General features: G+C 34.8%; 1 long non-coding RNA gene across 1 annotated transcript; it reads left to right on the top strand.

Annotated features, from left to right (window-relative positions):
• The first annotated feature begins 2,578 nt into the window (after positions 1–2,578).
• Positions 2,579–23,220, top strand: LOC122237002. The gene is made up of 3 exons (XR_006215195.1): positions 2,579–2,655; positions 15,734–15,842; positions 22,973–23,220. It is a non-coding gene; the product is annotated as an uncharacterized LOC122237002 (long non-coding RNA).
• Positions 23,221–23,385: the final 165 nt, after the last annotated feature.

Raw genomic sequence — 23,385 nt, 5'->3', positions numbered from 1 at the left:
TGAAAACATTAAAAAAATAATAATCATCATGCCAAAGTGGCATACTTTTGGGGTGGCATATACTGAACTCTTTATGTTTGACAGTTAGGATATATACATGACTTACACAGAATGATGGAGAACTATCTGGGAAGAACTTTTTGTTGACTATGTATCTATCCTAAGACATTTTGGAGTTTCTGATTCCTGGGAAGAATATCTCAATTGTGTTCAAACACAATTCAAGAGAAGCTCTTAGAAGATCTGATGTTCAGGGTGCCTGAGTTGCTCAGTCAGCTAAGTGCGCAACTCTTGGTTTCAGGTCAGGTCCTGATCTCATAGTTCTTGAGATCAAGCTCCACATAGGGCTCTGGCTGACAGTGTGGAGCCTTCTTAGGATTCTCTGTCCCTCTCACTGCCCCTCCCCTGCTCTTGTGCATGTGCACATGCTCTGTCTTTCTCTCTCAAAATAAATAAACATAAAAAAATAGTTAAAAAAAGATCAGCTGCTCAGAATTTCTGCCCAACCTAATAGAAGTTAAATGAATTTCCAGATCAGCTTTTCTTAAAACAAAATTCATATGTACTTCTCTGGGTCCGTGCCATGCATTTATTCATTGTATTCACCATTAAGATATTCTGGTGTGGTCCTAGACCAGACAAGACCTTCTAGTAGTAATAAATATTAATGTTATTGTGATAAGGAATACAATATTGTACATAAATATGAGGAAAAAAATTCTTGCTATTTTAGAATTTAAAGCTTTTAGAACAAATAGGCTCCAGTTATTTCACTGAGAGGTAATTTGCTATATAAGATTTTAGTGTCTATGAAACTGTAAAAAATAAGCAATTGTAACAGAAATGCTAGGATTCTGGATTCATCTGGGTCATAGAAATGATCTAAACCAATACATAACACTAAAAAGAGTAAGACTTTTAGAAAATTGAGTTCTTCCTCAACATTCCCATTCCAGAACCATCTAGTAATCATGCAATCAATTGATGCTGACTATATTCCTTCCTTCTGTCAGATGGCTCTGTATCTTCTGCTACTTCCAGTTCATAAAGACAAGGTACCTACCTTTTCTAAACTATGATACAATGAGAATATGTGGTTCAAATGGATTTGACATAAAGAACCTTCAAGGATTTGCCTCTATGATTGTGATTTCTTCTCCCTTTAAAGTGCCACTCTTTCTTATACCATTTCCATTGCAGGATGCTGAAGAAAGAGAATCCAAAGCAGGCTTCATGCCATCAGTACAGAGCCAGACATGGGGCTTGATCCCACAAACCACGGACTCATGACCTGAGCCGAAATCAAGGGTCAGATGCTTAACCAACTAAGCCACCCAAGTGTGACCACTTCCATTTTTTTTTGAGTGGACTCCAACTCAACATCATATATACTAAAAATGTTGCTATATCCCATAACTCTTGCTATTCCTGTTCCTGTCCTTTCCCAACTGAAGACCACCCACTGCAATGAATTATGCTGAACTGCAGGATGGTTTTGTGATGATAACAAATGAGGACCATAATGAGACCAAAGAGTATATATCCACCAGAGGCTTGAGGTTATATTTCAGGACTTGTTTTTTTGCAACACGCATGTCTGGTTGGATTCTGCAGTCTCCAGATGCATTGGACAGATATGACTGCATTGGACAGATATTGGTTAGCTTGAGTGCTCACAGCAGCTCAGCTTTTGCAATCCTTCAGCATGTGCTGGTTTTCTTCATTTCCCCAGAGCATTTCAAAATGATAATTGCATTCATTATTGTGGATAGCACAGGTGGATTTCAAAAAGTGCTTATACCTTAGTTGACTTTTTTAATGAACAAAACCACTGGCATCAGGCTTAAGACAAACCATCTGAATCAGTATTTAAACCTTTATTTCATATCCTTATGAAATTGTTTTGCTATTTTTTGTATTTTTTGAAAAAGCAACAAATAAGAGAAACTTGCCTCTGTCCAGAACTCTTTTGTTGTGCAAACATAGTTATGGATTATAATCTGTGAAAGACAATTCATTGTCCCCACTCCAAACAAACTCAGAACAAGATCTCATCCCTTGTCAGGATCTAAAGTACAGTGTTAGGGTACCTGCAGGTCATTCCTTGTCTTTTTGGAAATTTGTTTTCTTTGACTTAGTGCTGAGCAATGAATGATTTTGATTTCCGATGGAAAACAAAACACAGCAGGTATTACTCATATGATTGAATATTTCTGAATGTATACTGTAAATGCAATGTCTCCTATAATAGAGAAGAGATTGCAAATCAGAGAGAAAGTTTCAGGTAGCAAAGCCTCAGATATCTGATAACAATTTTGTAATGTTTTCACATCCTCTTCAAATTTAGACCAAAATACTTTTAAAATTAATTTATATTATATATAGTCAGTTATAGACTGAACTGTGTCCTCCCAAGTTTATATACTGAAAGCCTAGCTTTTGGAGATCAGGCTTATAAAATGGTAGTTCAGGTTAAATGAGATCATAATGGTGGGGCCCTAATTCCATACAATTGTTGCCCTCATAAAGAGAGGACATGGAAAAAGGCTAAGTGAGGACAGAGCAAGAAGGTGGCCATCTGCAAGCCGAGGAGGGAAGCTCCGGAGAAACTATCCCTGCTGACACCTGGATTCTGGACTTCCAGACTCCAGGACTGTGAGTAAATGAATTTGCACTGTTTGAGCCACCCAATCGATGGATTTTATTATGGAAGCCCTAGCCATCTAATACATAATCCATATGGTGATTTGATTCATTTTAATTCCCAGGTTTGTTTTTTAAAAACCTAACTTATAAAGAAATGAAGGATAATAAAACCTTTAACCTGTGAATAATGCTTTCTATTCTTAATGATTAATAATAATACTAGATTAGTAATAATACCATGATGAGAAAATCTATTTTAATGTTCCTTTATTACATTGTTCTTAATACTAACAGGCTTAAAATATAAAATTCACACTCTACTTTCATTTGTTTGCTAATGGAAGATGCCAGAGGTAACCATATACAAGGGGGTGCATTATCTCTCATAATATTGTTCTGCTCCTGCTGTCATCTCTGCATAGTTTTTCATGAAGCTGACACTGCTCTCTAGAGCTTTGACATTAAGCTATCTGAGTTATCCAATAAACAGAAAAAAACACATTAATAATAGTCATGCTTTGATAGCAATACCTGGTAAATATGAAAAGCAATACATCCTATCAAGGAGATAGGCAGGGGCACCTGAGTATCTCAGTTGGTTAAGTGTCTGGCTCTTGATTTTAGCTAAGGTCATGATCTCACAGTTCACAGGATCAAGCCCTGTGTTGGATTCTGCCCTAACATCACAGAGCTTGCTTGAAATTCTCTCTCTTCCCCTCTCTCTATGCTCCCCCACTCAAGCTCTCATAAATAAATAAATAAATAAATAAATAAATAAATAAATAACTTTTTTTGTTTTCTTTTTGTGTTTTTTTTTTTAAATACAGAGATAACCAGGTGGTCACAGAAGACCCACACCAAAAACCAGTACATATATAATCAGGAGAGAATTAGACTTGCAGTGTCATTTCACTAAAATGTACATATTATATTGGATAGCCTTCAGTTTATCTACTTCCTTCCCTAATGTTTGGAACAGAGAAGCAAAATCTCTAGTGGTCTGGTGGCTAGTTTCTAAGGAGAAGGGCTGAGGACAAAGCTGGGGTTATCACAAGGAATTTTAACTCCTTGTATTAGACTCCAACTTACCGCTGATACTCTCAAAAGGCAATTTGTTTTGAAGGTAAACTGAGAAAAAATATCCTACTCCCAAAACAAGATTATAAGAAGTTCCTTCCTGATCTTTACTCTGGATAGAGGAGAGAAAAAGAGAAAGAAAAATGTCTTCTCTGACAATTTCTGACAACCAGTTCGGCCTCATATGAATATAAGGACAGGATAAATACCACCTATTGGCTCTAAATAGTACTAGCCAAAAATTTAAGTTAATTAAATTTTAGGTTTGCTCTCAAAAGCTTGTAGAAGTGAACCATTTCTAACAGTGTCCAAATAATTTAAACTGGCTCCAAAATCATTTACACTATCATAACATAAGAAAACTTATTTATGGGAAAATTACAAAACTCTTGAGGAAGGAAGACATTATTATGTTGAGAAAACAACTCACTGCAGAATTAGAATAAAAATTTTGCAGATATTAGAATTAACAAACAAAGAATATAAATATTTAATGTGTCTAATCATATTTAACAAAAGTATAACAGGACATGGTCAGGAAGACTTGAAGAGGAATTAACCAGAGCTTCTAGAAATAAGCATTCTAGTAAGTAAAATTTAAAGCACAATGTAAAAAATTCCAACAGTCTGCAAATGGCAGAAAAGAACATGAAATGAGCTGTAAGGTAATCCAAAGGAATATTGCAGAGCACAGTGCAGAAAGACTAATGAAATATGGAAATAGAGAGTGAAAAACAGGTACAGGGGTTGAGTAGAGGGATCTAACATACATATAACAGGACTCCATAAAGTGAGGATGGAGAGAACAGGGAAAAATAAATAAAGGTAGAGAGAAAGAATCTTGCACAACTGACCAGAGACTCCAATTCATAGTTGTAGAAAGTCATCCATACAAACAAACAAAACCCCATCCCTAAACACAGCATATGACAAGAGGAACAATGAATATGGCAAGTGACTTCTTAATGCAGTGGATGTCAGCAGTCAAGGAAATAACATATCTGAAGTGATGAGAAAAATTACCTGTCAGGCGTAAGTCATATATACAGAAAAGCTCTTGTTCTTGAATTCATGTGAATCAAAAACATACAAATTAACAACAACAAAAAAACCCTTTAATTATAAAAGATGCTTATTAAAGAAACTTCTAAAGGATATGCCTCAGGAAGATTGAAAATTATGCTAGATAGAAGGTCTGGGATGCAGAAAGGAATAAGAGCAAAGAAATGTTAACTATTAAGCATATGGGTAAATCTGACATGTATCAACTTTAAAACAATAACTGTTTTCAAAGAATAAAGATAAAAACAAAGCTTAAATAGAATACCAGATAATGATAGCATCTAGTTTGGGCAGAAAGCAGTAGTTAATGATACTGAGGTCCTGAGATGTTTTTCAGCAAGGGAAAAGCACTGCTAAAATTATTAAAATTTATAAAGTAACTCCCCAAAGAACAGAAACAGAGAATACAGCTTCCAAAGTAACAAAGGAAAAAGAAATGTGAATGAAGAGAAGCAATCTTAAAAGATGAGAACTCATGAAAATCATAGAAGAGGGGGAAAAAACGTGAACTATAGAAATACAATTTATTTATTTTAGAAATCACATTAAATATTCTTTGACAAAATGCTTCCATTATAATATAAAGATGGTTGGACATGAATTTTTAAATTCCAGCATAATAAACAGATAAAAATATCCAGATCATATAAAAATTAATCAAATGAAAGAGGTTGTGTCTATATTAATATCAGATAAAATAGACTATAAGAATATATGTGCTGATAAAATTTTCAAGTGGCCAGGATGAAATAATGATATATACATAAGTGTGGACAGAGCTACAAGATAACCACCATTTGAATAGAAGATGTTTATGCATTAGTATAAGTACCTGAAGGTTTTATTAGACAAAAATTTAGTGTGGAAAAGGAGATTTGGACTACACCATTAGCAACCTTGTCTTAGCATCTGAAAGAAATACATAAAGTTCTACATCCAATAATGGGAAAATTAATATCCACTCAGATTTAAAAATGGAATATTTATGAATATTGATTATGCTATACCATGAAGCAAGTCTAAATACATTTTAGTTTTCATCATTGTGCAGTAACTGACCTCTAACTAAAATGAAAATAAATTAAGAAATCCTTACAAAAATAATTAAAACTGTACTGTGATAGATAAGAAGATGTAATAAGATATAATAAGATACATAAACTTATAGATAAGAAGATGCCATAATAGAAAATATTAAGTACTCGGAAATATATATCAAGATTACAATACCCAGGCATAAACAGAATACATCAAAAAAAAAAATGAAAGAAAAATTTAAAACTCTCCTAAATGGCAGAATGTAACAAATTAGATTTGAACACAGGGAAAGAACTCCCAGTTTCCCATTTAGAGAGAACATGTTGGATAATGGAATTGACATATTAGTATAGCCTCTGAACATACCCTTAGTACCATTATTACCAAAAAGGATGTGAAATAAGTAATCCAATGGCTTCCTTTGGAAAGTAAATTTCATAGAGGTATTTTTAAAGTGATATATATATATATACATATATATATATATAATATTTTATATGGAGTACATGTTTGCAACTCATCTTTAAAATATTGTCTTGTTTTTTTCCAAGTAATGTAATTATAGCATAGAATTTAGACATCCAGTTGGAAAATATTTTCATTGCATTTCTGAGGTCGAGTAAAATTACATGCCTTTTCTTGGGCCAGAAGCTGTGTGTGTGTGTGTGTGTGTGTGTGTGTGTGTGTGTATAAAGGTGCATGCACACGTGAGTGCTTGTGCATGTACGTGTGTATATGAAGGTTTATGTGCGTGGTTGTGGTGTATGAAGGCGCACACACATGTGCATGCATGCATAATACTGTGTTATTCACTTCAGAGTAAACTCAAGAGTTAGCTTATGATGGACATCATTCTTCCTTCAATCACAGTAAAAGACTAAAGGGAAATTTTTAGGAGCTTATTTCTGTTGGTCTTTACCCTCCTTTGATGTCTAGTATCTTAGTTCTGGCCAGTTGTTGACCTTAATGCAAATAGGTCAGGAACAGCCAGAAACCTCATTACTTTGCTTCAGGGGAGGGTAGTCTTCCTGTAGAACTGACTGAGCAGGCCCTTTCCTCCCTACTAAATAATGAGGCTTCCTGACTATAATAACATAATAACTCCATGCAAAGAATCACTAACAGAGATAGTAGTTTAATGGCAAATGATGCAGCTACCAACAGTACGCAATTCTGACATTAGTTGCACTAGCACAGAGGTTGGGCTTTCTCCCGGGTAAAAAGAGGAATATGAAAAGCCCAATTTTTTTAATTCAAAAAAGATAACAATAGGAAATAGAATAAAATGTCAAATGAAAGAAAAATTAAAAATCTTCAAATAAGGAAATATAAGTATTTTTAAACTGAGTGATAAAAGCCTAGCAATGGGCATTGAATAAAGTGACAGTGGGATACCATAACATTTTGTAGCATACGTAGAGGAGAGGAGGGGCATACCGAAACACTGAGGCAACAGGGCCCGGCTGACATACCCTGCCAGGGTCATAGTCAATCACAAAACAATAATACCTTCAATTTGTATGTTTTTCTTCTTATATTTATATAAACACACAAAGGAAAAATGCCTAACAATTTGTTTATTTTCACAACAGGATATTTTCACAAAAGATGCCTGCTTTCAAAACAAAGTGAGGTGACCCTATTAGCAATGCCCCTCAAGTGGCAAATTTAAAGGTACTCTGAAAATCACACAATTAATTCAAATTTTTATAATTTATAGATTTCTCTGTAAATATACTTATATTAATGAAACATCTGATATGAGTTTGGTTAATTTTGACAAAGTCATCTTTATAATTGATTATAAAGAATGAACTTAAAAATGTATTTCTAAGTAACTAAAAAGTATTTTGCATTTAAATTTTCTGGTCCCATTATATATTGGAAATTTACTCACATTGTAAGTATTCCAAACTCTGAAAAAGTACTCATTTTCTCCTTTCCAGTTTTCCTAGCTAGAATATTTGATTTGTCTCAATATTTACTCTGTCCTAATATCTTCATTAATATAAGAAAAGAGACAATTATCTCTGATAATTATTTTTTTAAAAAGAAATTCATCAAGATGGGAATTAATTAAGCAAATATCTTAGTGTTTTTAAATATTAGAAAAATTATGCCAAAGATTCCTTTAAAGGCATAGGCTACAAAAAAATTGGCCAGCTTATTACTTTTCTAAAATAAGCATTATAGTATACACATGCTCACAATTTAAAAGAACCATTTACTCTCAACTATAACTCAGATGTCTCCGGAAAGTTAATATTCTGTAGCTAACTAAAAAGGTGTGGTGTATTATGGGATGCCCATTAACAGATTTGACTTAATGTGTAGGTGAGAACCACAGTTATCTATTTTCTGTCCCTGCCTTTTATAACTCACCCTTAAACAACACAGACACACTTAGGGTTTTAACTTCACCAAGGCCTTGATGAATAAAACCAGACATTGGTGTTTGGAATGCCCTCCGTCCCTGGAAGAGTGGAGAAGGGTCAAAGAAAGCCCAGGATACTGGAGGTGCATGGAGCTACAGTGTACCTTGCTGGCCAGAGAGTCCCAAAGCTCTCCTCAAAGGTCTGGGTTCCTGGTCCCTGGCCTTTGTCCCAGGGCCTGACTTGGGGCTGTAATTCTGCTTGAAACAGACGTCTAGCCAACTGAACCCCAGAATTCCTTGTTTGGTCTCTGCCAGCATCTTTGTCCTGAAGTTTGGTCCTTGCTTCTGGAATTCCTGAATCTCATAATCCTACAATGCATCTGATTTCTCCTCACTGCCTGTTCCCACATAAAACATGACTGCCTGGAAAATTGAACCACCAAGCTCTTCCCCCACCCTGTTAGACACTGATATCCACCCAATCCAGAAAAGTCTCCCGTTAGCTCTAGTCTCTGAATAGGGTCTGTGCTGTATTGCACTGACTTCTTCATACCTCCCATAAGGAACCACTCAATCTGTTGCACACCTGGGTTCATGTAAGTTATCACACTGAAATGACACAATATATGGGATTATTGAAGACCAATTCTTTTTAAATATTGACCCCACTTCTCCCCATTTCTTGTCAGACTACTGAGTTAGTCTCAAATTTTTGGTCATCAGGGCTGTTCCTTGGATTAATGCAATATTCTCAGATATATTCTAAAAGATATAACAAAGAAATAAAATATGTATCAGCATCTGCTATTATATTCAGCAGAGCCCCAAAGAAATAAGGCACAGGTAGGTACAATTTTTATTCATTCCAAAAATATATTTTGAATATCTACCATATGCAAGTCTCTAGGCCAAACGTGTAAAGATGAGATTCATTAGTGGTGAGCACAGAATGGGTTTAAGCCCGATATAACATTTATTTGGAAAACATGTACTAATATTAAGAATACAGCAAGATGAAGGGCATCTGGGTGGCTCAGTTAGTTAAGTGTCCTACTCAGGTCATGATCTCATCATTTGTGAGATCAAGCCCCATATTAGGCTCTGCACTGATAGCATGGAGCCTGCTTGAGATTCTCTCTCTCCCTCTCTCCACTCTACCCCCACTCATGCATGTGTGCACTCTCTCCCCCTCAAATAAATAAACATTAAAAAAAGATATGAAATGGTGAATTTTTACATGTTTATTCCTGTGTAATTATCACTGAAATCAACATATAGAACACTTTCAGCACTCTAGAAAGCATCCTCATGACCCTTCCCAGTCAGCATCCATATCCTCCCCCAGGTGAACCTTTACTTTTATTTCTATCAAATATAGAATCTATATCAAATATAGAATCTATATTTCTATCAAATATAGAATCTATATCAAATATAGAATCTATATTCTATCAAATATAGAATCTATCTATCAAAATATCAAATATATTTTGCTTGTTCTTGAGCTTCTTATACATGGAATTATCCATACTCTTTTGTGGCTGGCTTCTTCTACTTGACATTGTATAATCTATGAAATGTATTTATGTTGTGATGCTTAATAGTGGGTTTTTTTTCTTTTCTATTCCAGTGTAGTTTTTTATTACATGAGTATACCACAATGTATCTATGTTACTGCTGATGGACATTTGGATTGTTTTCAGTTTGGGGCTACTATGAATAGAACCACTCTGTATATTATAAATGTCATTCATGGACAAACTTCTCTTTCACTTTCTCAAGGGTTACAAGATTACATAGGTCTACTTTTAAAATACCTATTCACTGATTCTACCATTTTGGGGGATAAACTTCAATTATTGTAAGACAGTATGTTACAAATTTAGATTAAAATTAATTTTTGATCTCAGTAATCTCAAAGAGCTCAACCTTCCCGCTTCCATTCTTCCTTCCCTCCTTCCCTCCCTCCCACCTGTCTTCCCTTCCTTCTTTCTGTCTCCTTAATCATTTAAGAGTGACCTTCAGAGAATCTGATCCTTTGCTCCCCAAACCTTAGCTTGCATCTCCCAAAGCAAGAATGTTTTCTTCTATAATCCCATTGAAGTTATAAATTTCAGAAAATTTAAGTTTGTCTGATTTTGTCTTCAAGATTTGATTAAAGTTATGCATTTGGGGCAGAAATACTTCAAAAGTAATGTAGTATTTTTCTCAATTTAACACAACAAAGGCATCTGATATCAGTTTTTACTATTGCTTGCAGTGTTAATTTGATCACTTGGTTAAGGAGATGTCTGGTAGATAACAGTACATATATTGTTATAAATATATTATTATAAGATGAAATAATATAATGTCTAAAGATTGAATGGAATAAAAATTCTGTACTGGAAAATTCCTTTATCTATAGATACAATCTTTATTATAAAACTTGAAAATGAGGATAAATAAATTAAAAATTATTATCCTTTGTTATGCTTCTCTAAATACACAGCTATTGTTAATATTTTGATATGCAGGTATATCTTCCAGGATTTCTTTTCCTTACAGTAATACAGATATATGTGTAGATTTTGACCCTTACAAAAATAAGATCACATTTTATGAAATCTGTTTTCTTAATCTCTATGGTGAATATTTTTCTGAGGTAATAATTAAGCTTCCCTGATACACCCTGATACTTTGTGATATTTCATGTGTTCTACTTTTATCTTCAAAAGATAGGATATAACACACAAAAAGAAGGAAATCATATACATAATTTATGAGGCACACAGACACAAATTTATATTCTTCTTTGTTATTGTTTGTTTGGAATTACTTGTCCTCACACCTTTTTGGTCTTTCATTTGGGGTCTAATTGGATCTGCACCAAATATTTTTCTCTTCTTTGAAATGCCAGTTAGTCAGTCAAAAGAATGAGAAAGATGATAATGAAAGAAGAGAGGAAACATAGCATTAAAACACATTTTAACAGAAAAGAAAATATTTGTCTTCTTAATAACAAATGTCTTGGTCATGCTTGGTGTTGTCAGGAGGACCTGGTGGGTGGGGGGAAATAATGAGTGTCTTTTCTTACAGTGTGATGATATCTAGAGAATACCAGGAGCTTAGTGTCCAGCTTGTAACTTATTCAAAAAGCTAAAGAAAAGTATTAGTTTCAGAAAGATTTCACTATCAATAGAGTGCATAATTTGTAGAAAAATAACAAATCTTAACAGCTGCCAGAATGCCTTAGTAAGCTACTCAGTAATTTGACACCTGAGAGTCTGGCTAACAGGAAACAAGGACAAAAATGGAGTAAAACTACTCCAAATCAGAAAATAACTAGACTTTCAGGGAGGGTATAATCACAAGAGAGAGAAGGAGAGAATGCCAGCATGTTAGGAATATCGGTCCAGAAACACAGCATTTTTAAAGGGAAATTGACTCAGAAGAAAAACATCATAGTATTCAGGAAATCCATAAACTGTATCACTCACCCTAAAATCTTTAGAATGACTGAAGCTTCCTGTTACACGTAGTATGGGAGTTGAGCCAATTTCACTGAATCTAAAAGCATGGAGGGCACCTGCGTACCTGGGTAGCATCTGATTCTTGATTTCAGCTCAGGCCATGATCTTGTGGTTGGTGAGATCAAGTCCAGCATCCAACTCTGCTAGTAGCTCTGAGCCTGCTGGGAATTCTCTCTGCTCCTCTCCTTCTTGCATGCACGTGTGCTCACTCTCTCTCCCAAAATATAAATAAACTTAAAAAAAAATAAGAGCATGGAGTACCTTCGTTGATGCTTAGTTATACCTTAGGTATATGAGGGAAGCGGTGTTTGAGTACAAGTCTGAGTAAAGAGAAATGGGCTATTTTTCCTGCCAATTCTGTCACCAATTAGCTAGATGTTCATGGGAGAAAATCGTGCCCTTATCCTTTGAGTTTCTCACTACAAAATAGACATAATGCCACCTGATTCATCTAACCTATGGAATCAAATAAAGATCAAATGAGTACACTTAGAGGATCTAAAACCTCTTTAGAATGAAAAGCGTGTAGAGTTGACAGCCTCAGTTAGGAATCCATGGGTAGGTGTCAATGCCTCTGACCCTGGATTGTAATTATAGCCAACTGTATTTTGTTTTTATTCACACAATAGATGTCAAAACCTGCAAGCACAGAAAGAATTCATCTTGCTACTTCTCAGTCCTCATCTAACTTTTTGACACAGAAATCTGGGAAATCACCCAGATCTGCTTCCTTCCCCTCACATGTAGTCAATCACCATATATTACTTATTGCATCTTCCCAGTCATGTACTTCCCTCCATTTCCTTTGCCACACACTTTACCAAATATTGTGACACCTTCACCTTGAAGAGTGCTACCGATCATGATGATGGTGTAGATACTAAGCAAAATGTCCACAACACACGTGCCAAGGAACATCCCACATGCTTTCCACATACCAATTCATTCTATCTTGACAATGACTCTGCTAGGTAAATGTGACGTTTTCTCCATTTTCCAGATGAGGAAACTGAAGCACAGAGGAGTTAAATAATTTTTCATAATTAGTGAAGCCAGGACTTAAGTCCAGCCAACATGACATCAGACTCCATCTTCTTAAATACCTTTCTTTGCCCTTGTTATATTTTTTTCACACTAAGGCTAGACTATTATAATCATTTTCTGTTGCTATCAGGGTAAAATTCCAAATTCCTTAGTATGACACAAAAGTTATGATTCTAGCTCAGGCTTCTAACCTATTCCCTTGACTACCTACAACATATTTTACTTATATTAGACGTCTTTATTTCTCTGAACACCTCTCTGTGTTATCTTGCCTCAAATAGTCCACTGCACTTTCTTTTCCATCTACTGAGAGCACATTTTACTTGTATAAGATGGCTTTATTTCCCTGAACACCACTCTGTGTTATCTTGCCTCAAATAGTCCACTGTACTTTCTTTTCCATCTAGTGAGAACACATTCTTCACCAGTTTTCCTTGGCTAATTTCTTCTCATTCTTTAAGTACCTGTTGTGAGGTATTCTTCCTTTGAGACGTCTATTTCAACCCCATCTCAAGAAAATTCCAAGTATCCTGGTGAATTCCTATTGCCAGGAGACAATATTTTATTGTCTCTGTGTTCTGTGTTATAACTGTCTGTTTACTTTATGGTCTCTTCCAGTTGACTATAAGCTCCTTGAAGGCTAAAACCATTTGCTATGTAATTTTGTATCCTCATCGATTCTAGCATGTAGAATGCACTAAGATGAGAACATCTTATGACAATGTGAGGTCTTTATATGAACTTCAGGAGTTCAAATAATTTCCATGAAATTTAATGCTAAGTATTGTGAGCATATGGATGGGTGAGGGATCTGGAAAATAACTGCATTCTATGAATTACTAATGCACTAAAGTGTCTGTAGGTGAAATAAATCAGATGTCTTCCAGGAGTAGCTCTACAGCACCTGTCTCTTAGAAGAATCCCACAACTTCCCAATATTTTCCAGAGTCTCCTGTCCCCACAACACTGACAGGGTGGCACCTCTCTACCTCTTACATGACAAGCTGGACACACTTCTGGTTTCATGGTTCTATTTAGATTAAGGAATTGAGGGTTCTAATGAGGACACCAAAATCATAATATTCCTATATAAAATAATGGAATTATTTTAATCGATCAACTATTCTAATTAATGGAGAGCAATAATAGGTGAGACGTGACCATACAGTGATGAAATGGTTTTATATGCATGGTTGGTAGAATTTGCCTTTTTTCTCTATACTTGCAACTATACATGGATTTTTAGATTTCAAAAGAGAATTGGATAAAAGACATGCTTTTCAGTGGAATTTAATCTTTGATGATTCAGCAAGACCTCAGAACTTTCAAGCCGGTGCTAGAAGCATTCATCATCATTGCCATAGCTGTGCAATTAATAGAGATTTCCAGTTGAAGGGTCAGTTTTTACTCCTCTCACTTAGGTCTCAGATATGGTTGTCAAGAAAAGAAGAGAAAGGTGTTAAAAAAAATTTAGTGGATGACTTCAAGGAGAATAAAGGAAATTTGTATTCATTGGCTGTGGTGGCTGAATTGTTTTTTGTTCTCTAACATGTATTAACCTTCCACCCTCCTTCAGTGGTCTCATAATGGATTCATTATTACTTTTTTAATGATAAAAGTGTTTGGACCAAGTGTTTCATTAAAAGGACAAGCCTGAGCACATCGTGAGCACAAAGCTCAGCTCTATGAAGTAGAAAGTTAATGTTCACAAGGATTCTCATGTCCTTTGTATCCAACAGAAGGACAATAACACATTAGTAATTTTTCATCCTAATTGGGGTTGGGGGTGTGCAGAAAATAGAGGGAAAATAAGAGAAGTGAGGACTGCCCTTTCAAGGCAATCTGTGGGGATCTTGAAGCAAGCATTATGTTCAGTCTAGCATTAATCAGTCTTCTCAAACACCTTCTGATTAATTCTGCATAATAAGAGAAGTGTCAAAAAATTCAAAACTGGAAGCATTTGAATCAGAAACCTGGAGTTCACAAAGAACTCAAGCTGTCTTTAATAACTTAAGACCTTCCTTCCTAACTGCCTAATGGTCATCTCCAAAAGGCTATTAAATAGATCATGACAACAAAGGAAATTTATTGTTTTCTTCCTACATGTGATCCTCCTCTTTTCTACTTCATTTCACTCTAAGAGAAAAAATTAATCAACCCATCCTCTGAACTACTTCTGCACCTTGTTTATTGCACTGATGCCTTAATTACCACCTTTTACATGTAAACAATACACAGTACGGATTACATATTAGCCTCTCCCAAAAAGGTGAGCTGACTGAACCCTCGGAGAGTAGGGACTCTCATTCATTTTTGTAGCTACAGTATTTTGCATAGTACTGAGCCTTAGATAATAGTTAAAATAAGAATAGCTAAGATATGCTAAAAATTTTGTGCCAGACACCATTCTAAACAAGTTACATGTACTGATTTACCTATTCTGTATAATAGCCCCATGAAACAGGCAGAATTATTGTCTTAATTTTACAAGTGAAGAAACTGAAACACAGAAGGTTTAAGTAGCTTTTCTGGGACCATATAAATAGTAACGGAAAGAGCCATGATTCAAATCTGGGCAGTTAGCCCTCAGTCTCTGTCTGTCTATCTATCTATCTATCTATCTATCTATCATCTATCTATCTATCTATCTATATCTCTATATCTCTATATCTCTATCCTTCACATAGGAGAACAAATAGCTAGGGAAATTACCACAGATTGGGTTACCAGTAATTGGTCCCACTATCTAAAAGTCTCAGTAGCCCATCAATAGGGTTAATTTTGTTTGGTGAAATTCTGATAAATGATCCTAACAATACCTATTTCACTTCCAGTACTGGATCATTTCCCTGCATCTTACCTCACTATAGACACTGTAACATGGTCTTATATACCACAGTTGTTGAATAAACATATATCAAAGTAAATTTCACTTCTGGCAATATGGAAAATGTGATATCTCGAAAAATTATGTTTACAGAACCCATGGAAGTGCTGAAAATGTAAAAGCAAACACAAAGCAAACATTTAAACCCTAAGCTGAAACAAGGATTTAAGATAAATCTCCAGGAGTCTAAAACAAAGAAAAGGTAGGCAATCAGAATTTGTTTAAGAGTGCACTAAAGCTACAAGTGCTCCCAAAGCTATTTGCCAATTTTAGTAAATTTAAGTATTGGATTTTTACCAATTGCAAGAAGGATAAGAGACAGGGGCTTGGGCCCAAGAGAATGGAAGATTGAGGACTGAAATACCTACATGTAATTGGGACCCTTGAAAAACTAAAGCCTACATGAGATTTTGTTTATAAAACAAAAATTCAACCAACTGTATGAAAACATCCTTGTCTATCTCTGGATCCAAGACCACAGCCCTGCACTGGTGAACTGGATGTTTGAATTTATACTTTCTATTCAGTCTGGGAAACACAAAGTTGCAAAATTACAGTAAGTGGCCAGCAGATATACCAAGATACCCTGATCAGCAAACGAAAACACAAATTATGGAGTTTAGACAAGTACAAGCTCCAGATCCAGATCTGAAATTATGAAACATGAACAATAAATGACCAAAGGAATAAGGAGCAAAGATAGCCCCCTGGAGACATGATATATTAGGATTCTTGCATACAAATTAAAAATAAACGTGAATAAGCTTCTTAAAGGAATAAACCAGAGAATTGATAATATGACCAAAAAGTAAGATATTATCCACGAAGGACAGGCAGGTTTGAAGACTATCCATACATAAACTCTAGAGATGAAAAACATCTAATAAATAAAATTAAAAACTCTGTGGATAGGTTAAAGGACTAGTTGCTGTGGAAGTAGAAGTAGTGGGTGTCTTTAAAGATACAAAGAATGTATCGGAGAGAGAAGTGAAAAATAGGACAGAGAGGCAGAGAGACATGTTGGATAGACAGAGAAGACTGAATGTAAGTTTCAGAATAAGGAGAAGAAATCGAATGCAGAAGATAAAATATCTAAGGATGTACTGGCGAGACATTTCCACATTTGAAGCAAGTCAAGCAATCTTAGATTTAATAAGAACTACAGTCTTAGGAGAGCAAGTAAAAGGGAAAATATTACAAATAGGAGAAAACTGCACAACAACAAAGGATAAGAGAGGAGCTCAAGTTGCCCATGACTTAAGACTTATTAACTGTTAAAGATAAATAGTGGGAGCACCTGGCTGCCTCAGTTGGAAGAGCATGCGAATCTTGATCTTGGGTCATGAGTTTGAGCCCATGTTGAGTATAGAGATTATTTTTAAAAATAAAATAAAAAAGATATTTTTTAAAAATCTTTTTTATCTGGATTGAGACTGACTTCTTAATAGATCAAAGGAAGTCAGCAGATGGTGGAATACAACATTCGCTATGTGGAAAGAAAATAATTATCAGCCCAAAGTACATAAACAGTAAGGCAGTTATTAAAAAAATGACAGTTAATTCTATTTTCAAGCAAAAATCTGAAGTTTACTAACAACTGTCCCTTATTAAACAAAGTAAAAAAGATAGCAGAAGGAAGAAAGAAATCCAGAAAAAAAAAGTAGCTGAAATGCACAAAGGAACAGTGAGCAAGAAATTTTTAGCATGTGGGTGGATCTTTATAAATACTATCTCATACAAAATGGTATTGCCAAATTGGCAAAATACTCAAAATACTGATTAACAATAGCATGCAAGTCAGAAAGACACTGACTAGTTGAAGGTATTTGCATGATTCATGATGATGGGAAAGCTTTTAGTCAACTGCATACTCCACTGGTTCTACAACTTAAAACTAAAAGATTGATGATTGAAATAACAGAAATAACTTGTATAAATTCCCAACCAGGAGTGGAAAATACAGTACAACAATGAAACCTCAATGAAGTACCACCCCCACCAAAAAGGAGAAAATTTAATTAAGAGCAAAATAATCAAATGAAAAGAAAAAAATTAAAATAACTTCAAATATATGAGTAATTACAATAAATGTAAATGAATAAACTCTCATTAAAAACTGAATCTTATTAGGGCATCTCTGTGGCTCAGTCAGTTGAACAACCAACTTGATTTTAGCTCAGGTCATGATTTCGCGGTTTGTGGGCTCGGGCCCTGCATTGTGCTCCATGCTAATGGTATGGAGCCTGCTTGGGGTTCCCTGTCTCTCTCTCTCCCTGTGTCTCTCAAAATAAACTTAAAAGAAGGTCAATTTTATTTTTTAAAGTTTTAGCTATGTACTATATTATTATACTATACTACCACCAAGACATAAATACCACAGGGACCTTCAGATGAAGCATGTATTTTAGAAAGGAAAAAATTATGAGGAAGAAAGAAAGAGGATCATTACAGATAAGAGGTTGCCATGGACTGAATTGTGTGTTCCCCGAATCATATGTTGGAACTCTAGCCTCTAAGGTGATAGTATTAAGAGTTAGGAGTTAGGGCCTTTGGGAGCTGATGAGGTTCAGGTGATGTCATGTGGGTGGGGCCCTCATAACAGAGTTAGTGCCTTTGTAAAAAGAGACCCCAGAATGCTTGCTCACTCTGCCATGTGAAGACACGGAAAGAGTGGCCATCCACAAGGCAGAAACAGGGTCCTCATCAGAACCCAACCATGTTGTCCTCTAGAACTGTGAAAAATGAATTTCTGCTATTTAATCCACCAGTCTATGGTGTTTTGTCCTGGCAGCCCCTGTTGACTATATAGAGGTATACAATCTCAAGAAGATGAAAAGATTCCTTGTAGCATAGTTTCTATATAAACAAAATAAAATGTGTACAATACAAAATTACAGAAATTTAGAGGAGACTGATAAATTCACTACCTAATGGAATATATCTTTCAAGCAAAATAAAAAAAAAGTTTGTGAGGATACAGAAAATCTGAAAAGAGCAGTTAGTACTGGCAGTCTAATAAAGACACACAAGTAATGAGTGAGAACCCACTTTAATCAAGCACATAGGAGGAACAGTATACCAGATGGCTATGCTCTCACCATAATGCAAGTCCCACACTTATCAAAAAATCACAGATCATCTTACCCAAATTCATTGCTCTATATGTCATAACCATCAAAGAAAGTGTTTTTTTTTTAATAGGAAACAAAATCCTAAATGTATAAGGATTGGAAGAAAAAGAAAAGACTGCCATTATTCAAACATTCTGTTTTCTCAGAAAATAGCTAAGATAATTAACAAGGAAAACATAGAAATAATTAGGGGATTTAGCAAATTTGCTAGATATGATGTATATGTTAAAAATCAATGTCATTTCTATACCCCATCAACAAAATGAAATGTAATTTTAGAAGATACCATTTAAAATAACTATATATATATATCATATATGTAAGATATGTTTTATACATAATAAAGAATGAATTATCAAAAGAAGCATATAAACTTGATGGATAAAATGTCAGGGTTTTACTGAAATAAATTAAAGTAGGCCTAAATAAATAGAACAAAATGCCATGTCTAGGGATGGAAAGATGTCCTAAAGTTGCCAGCTTTCCTCAAATTAATGTAAAAAATTCAGTGTAAACCCAATTAAAATTCCAACACTATTTTTCTCAAACTTTCTGAAATCAACATATGAATTCTAAAATTTATGTAGAAAGGAAGATAATAAAAATAGTAAGCAAGACAGAAAAGGACTGCAGCAGAATGGACAGACAGAACACAAGGACTGACTGACTAGAAACACACAAGACTTTTATAACCATTGTCATGTGGCAGAGCTGGCTACCTACCATGGAGAGATGGAAGATTCAATACAAGGAGATGGGGAGACTGTTTATAAATACGGCCAAACAAGAAACCGGATCCTTCATTTGCAAAATAAACTAACATGAATTTCATGTGAAGAATCAAACCTGACAATTTTAAAAACAAAATAAAGGAACATCGTTGTAATCTCAAGAGTGGATTTTTTAAAACAAATACAAATCCATAAAAGAAGATTGACAAATTTGGTCGTTTAAGAATAAAACCTTCTGTTTATCAAAATGCAGCATGAAATTGTGTGTGTGTGTCTGTGTGTAAAAGAGAGAGACAGAGAAGAGACTCAGAGAAAATATAGATTGCAATAATTGGGGTATCACACATAGTTGGCAAAGAATCTATATCTTGTGTATATTTTTAAAATCTATGAACAATAAGCGAAATACAAATTACCTTGTGGGCAACTGGGCAGAATTAACAGAAAATCAATTAAAATCTAAATCAATTTAAAACTTAAAAAAATTTTTTTGATCCCTAAAGTAACCAGGGATGTGAATCTAAAGTCCAAAGAGATACAATGTCATACTCATCAGATGGGTAAAAATTAACTTAAATTTTCTGAAAATACCAAGGTTTGGTAAGGCTGTGAAGCAATGGAACTCTTACAGTTTGTGTAGTATACACTGGACAATCATTTTGCAGAAGAATTTTGTCTAAAAATATTAAAGTCAACAGTGAACACACCTTTTACTTAGCAATCCAGCTCTTGGACTATGCCAAAAATAAGTGTACAGAGGATTCAGAGGAATTATAAAACGATCATTGCATGTATTTTTAAAACAGTAGATATGTCATAAATATCAATTAAGAGGGGAATAAATAAAGAATTTGTGACAATTTTGTAGAGTGACCTATAGAGCAGTGACAAAAAAGGCACAGATTTATACCTACCTACCAACCGTGAATGAACCTCACAAATAAAATATCAAGAGAATAAAGCAAGTTTAAGGATATAGTTTGAAAACATACAAAAGGTAAAAGGTGTCTTTGAAAACCTGCAGTTAACATGATTATTCTCATTTTTCTTCCTATTTTTAACAATATTCTTAAAGGTTAAATATTGAACCTCATCCTTTAAGGTTAGGGACAGCACAAGAATGTCTACTCATAGCACTTCTATTCAAAATGCATTCATAGGCCCTATAAAGCAATAAGGTGGGGGGAGGGAGAAAGGAAGAGAAAAAGAGATAAGGAGGGAGAGAATAAATAAGGAGGAAAGAGAAAAAGACTTAAGTAGGTATAAAAATTTGGAAATAAAAAGTGAAGGTTTCTTCATGATTTTATAGGTTACAAACACAAGAACTAATAGATTAGTTTAGCAAGATCACAGGTTAAAAGATTAAAATACAAAATACTGATTCTGTTTCTACTACAAATAAACAACTAAAAAATGATGTTTAAAACATCTTAGTTATTAGTAGTGTTAGAAAAAAACCCTAGGATACATTTAACAAAAGATGTGTAAGACATCTAGAACACACTAGAGATATGAACCATGTTTGTGATTGAAAAACTATATATTTAGTTAAAATGTCAATTATCTTCCAAATTGATATATAAATTCAATGCAAAATTCAATTTTAACAATAGAAATTGGAAAGCCATTTTTCAAAAATTATATGAAAATGGAAATGACCTCAAATAGCAAGACAATAATGAAGAAGATAATATTAGAGGACTTACACTCTGTGATTTCAGGCTTATTCTAAAGCAAGAGTAATAAAGATCATGTGCTATTTGCAAAAGTATATACAAATAGATCAGCAGAAGTGAAAAGAGTCTAGAAATAAACCCACACATATGTCACAGGTTATTCTACGAAGGAAAAAAAAAGGTGCCAAAGCAATTCAAGGAGAAAAAGAAATCATTTTCAATTAATGATGTTGGAAAAGCAAGATGCTCATTAGCACCTTTTAAAACACTTCTTATTTATGAACTCATTTGAATTCTCACACAATCACATGAAGAAAATACTACTACTATTTCCATTTCTAGAGAGAAGAAACTGAGGCACAGAGGGGTTAAATAACTGGCAAAAGTCCCACCACTCACAACTAGCAGAGCCGGAATTAGAACAGAAACAATATGGAGAGTTCAAAGCAAGTAGTATGATAGGGGAAGTATTACTACAGAAAGTTGTGTTCATTCTGAAAAGATAAAAAGTGTTCACTTGGGAGACTATTTTCTTCCATGATTTTCTCTGGTTCCCTTTCCTCCTTTAGCCACCATCCCTGTCTTCACCAAACTTCAAGGTGCATATTTCATATTTCATTTGCAAATTCACATTGCAGCCTCTTGCTTGACCTTCAAAGCCAGCAAGACAGGCCAGAAGGAGTTCAGAGAGCTATTAACCAGCCAGGTCTTTAAATCTTGTGCCAGAAAACAAGCTTATAGGAGACATTTCCTAGCTCCTTTTTGATGCACACAGCTGGAACACACAAATTGAAATGTGCCAGGATTTGGTTAATTGGGGGCACAACAGGTATAATTTAATTGTGTACTCAATTTTACAGCTTCTATTTTTAGAAGGCAAAAAAATAAATAAATATGAGCAAAGATGCAGAGTAAACATCCTGTGATAATTTTATCCTATCATTTAATTATGAGCCTTTCAGTACAGCTTTCTCTTTGTCAGCCTTGAAACCCTGAATTTCATTATGGCAGCAACAAGAGTTTTCTTTTCTTTTTAATTAAGTTTACTTTTCGATTTGGAGCTGATCACACTGACAGATGCTTTAATTCACTTGGAGGTCCACATTTCACTTTGCATTTATCTCCTTGCTTCTGAGAACTCGTACATAAGAAAATTGTCAAGGGATAGATGGGCCCTACAAAAATGCTTAGGAGAATACCAATGAATTAGATTTGATTGGAAAATATTTGCCTGCAGGCCCCAGCCTCTCTTCCCCCATAGGCCAACAGTAGATTATCCTTAACAGGCTAACTCATCACTGTCACTGATTTTTTTCTAGTGCCATATATTATATTAGAATACCTATATACATTTCCAGAAATCCTTATAACAACCCTGCCTAGTGGATATTAATGTTTCCATTTTACAGATGAGGACATGGAGGCTAATGAATACATAAGCTGCCCACCTAGTATGCAGCAGAAACAGTATGGAAACACAGGTCTGTCTGACTCTAAACCTGTCATGCCCACTCCACACATAATATAGCCTGTTTTAGAAGAAGTAGAAATAAACTTATTGTACAACTAAGACAAGATAACTAATGAATACAGCAAATACAGGATTAAATCTGTTCCAACCTATGTTGAGCTTCCCAAAATTAATATGTAATCACCTTCACGCTAGGTAATTTCAGCATACCAAGTTAACAAGCAATTTTTAAATATGTCCTGTGGCATATCAAAATTGGTTATTTCCTACAAAGTAGAACTTCAGGGGTACAAACCTTATCTTATCCCTCCTTATCTTTGCAGAACTGATTCATTATAACAAGGAAGAAAGCCCTTCTTTCTACAATGACAGACATGTGCAAACAATTTGGGGAGAAGCAATGCAAATCATCTAACAACTGATCTCATAACCAGGTTTTAGCACAGGTGGTTGCGAGAGCAAAATAGTGCCCTCTCTTTTTGGAAGGAAGAAAACAAAATGTAGCATCCTGACACTTCATCCTCCACCTAAGAAGACTTTCAGATTTTTCTTTTACATTAAGGTAGACATCTCAAAGATAAGCACAGATTTATCATTTAGTGTCTCCAAATTCCACCATAAAAGTCCGTACAAAGGGTTAAAAGAACTTTGATATCTGATGGAAGGACACAGAGAGAATGTGCATATGTGTGCATGTGTGTGCATGTGTGTGCATCTGTGTATATGGACAGTCTTT

Source organism: Panthera tigris, chromosome A3 (genome assembly GCF_018350195.1).
Source record: "Panthera tigris isolate Pti1 chromosome A3, P.tigris_Pti1_mat1.1, whole genome shotgun sequence".
Taxonomy (NCBI): Eukaryota; Metazoa; Chordata; class Mammalia; order Carnivora; family Felidae; genus Panthera; species Panthera tigris.
Note: the sequence above shows the minus strand (reverse complement) of the source record. Positions and strands in the feature narration are given on the sequence as shown.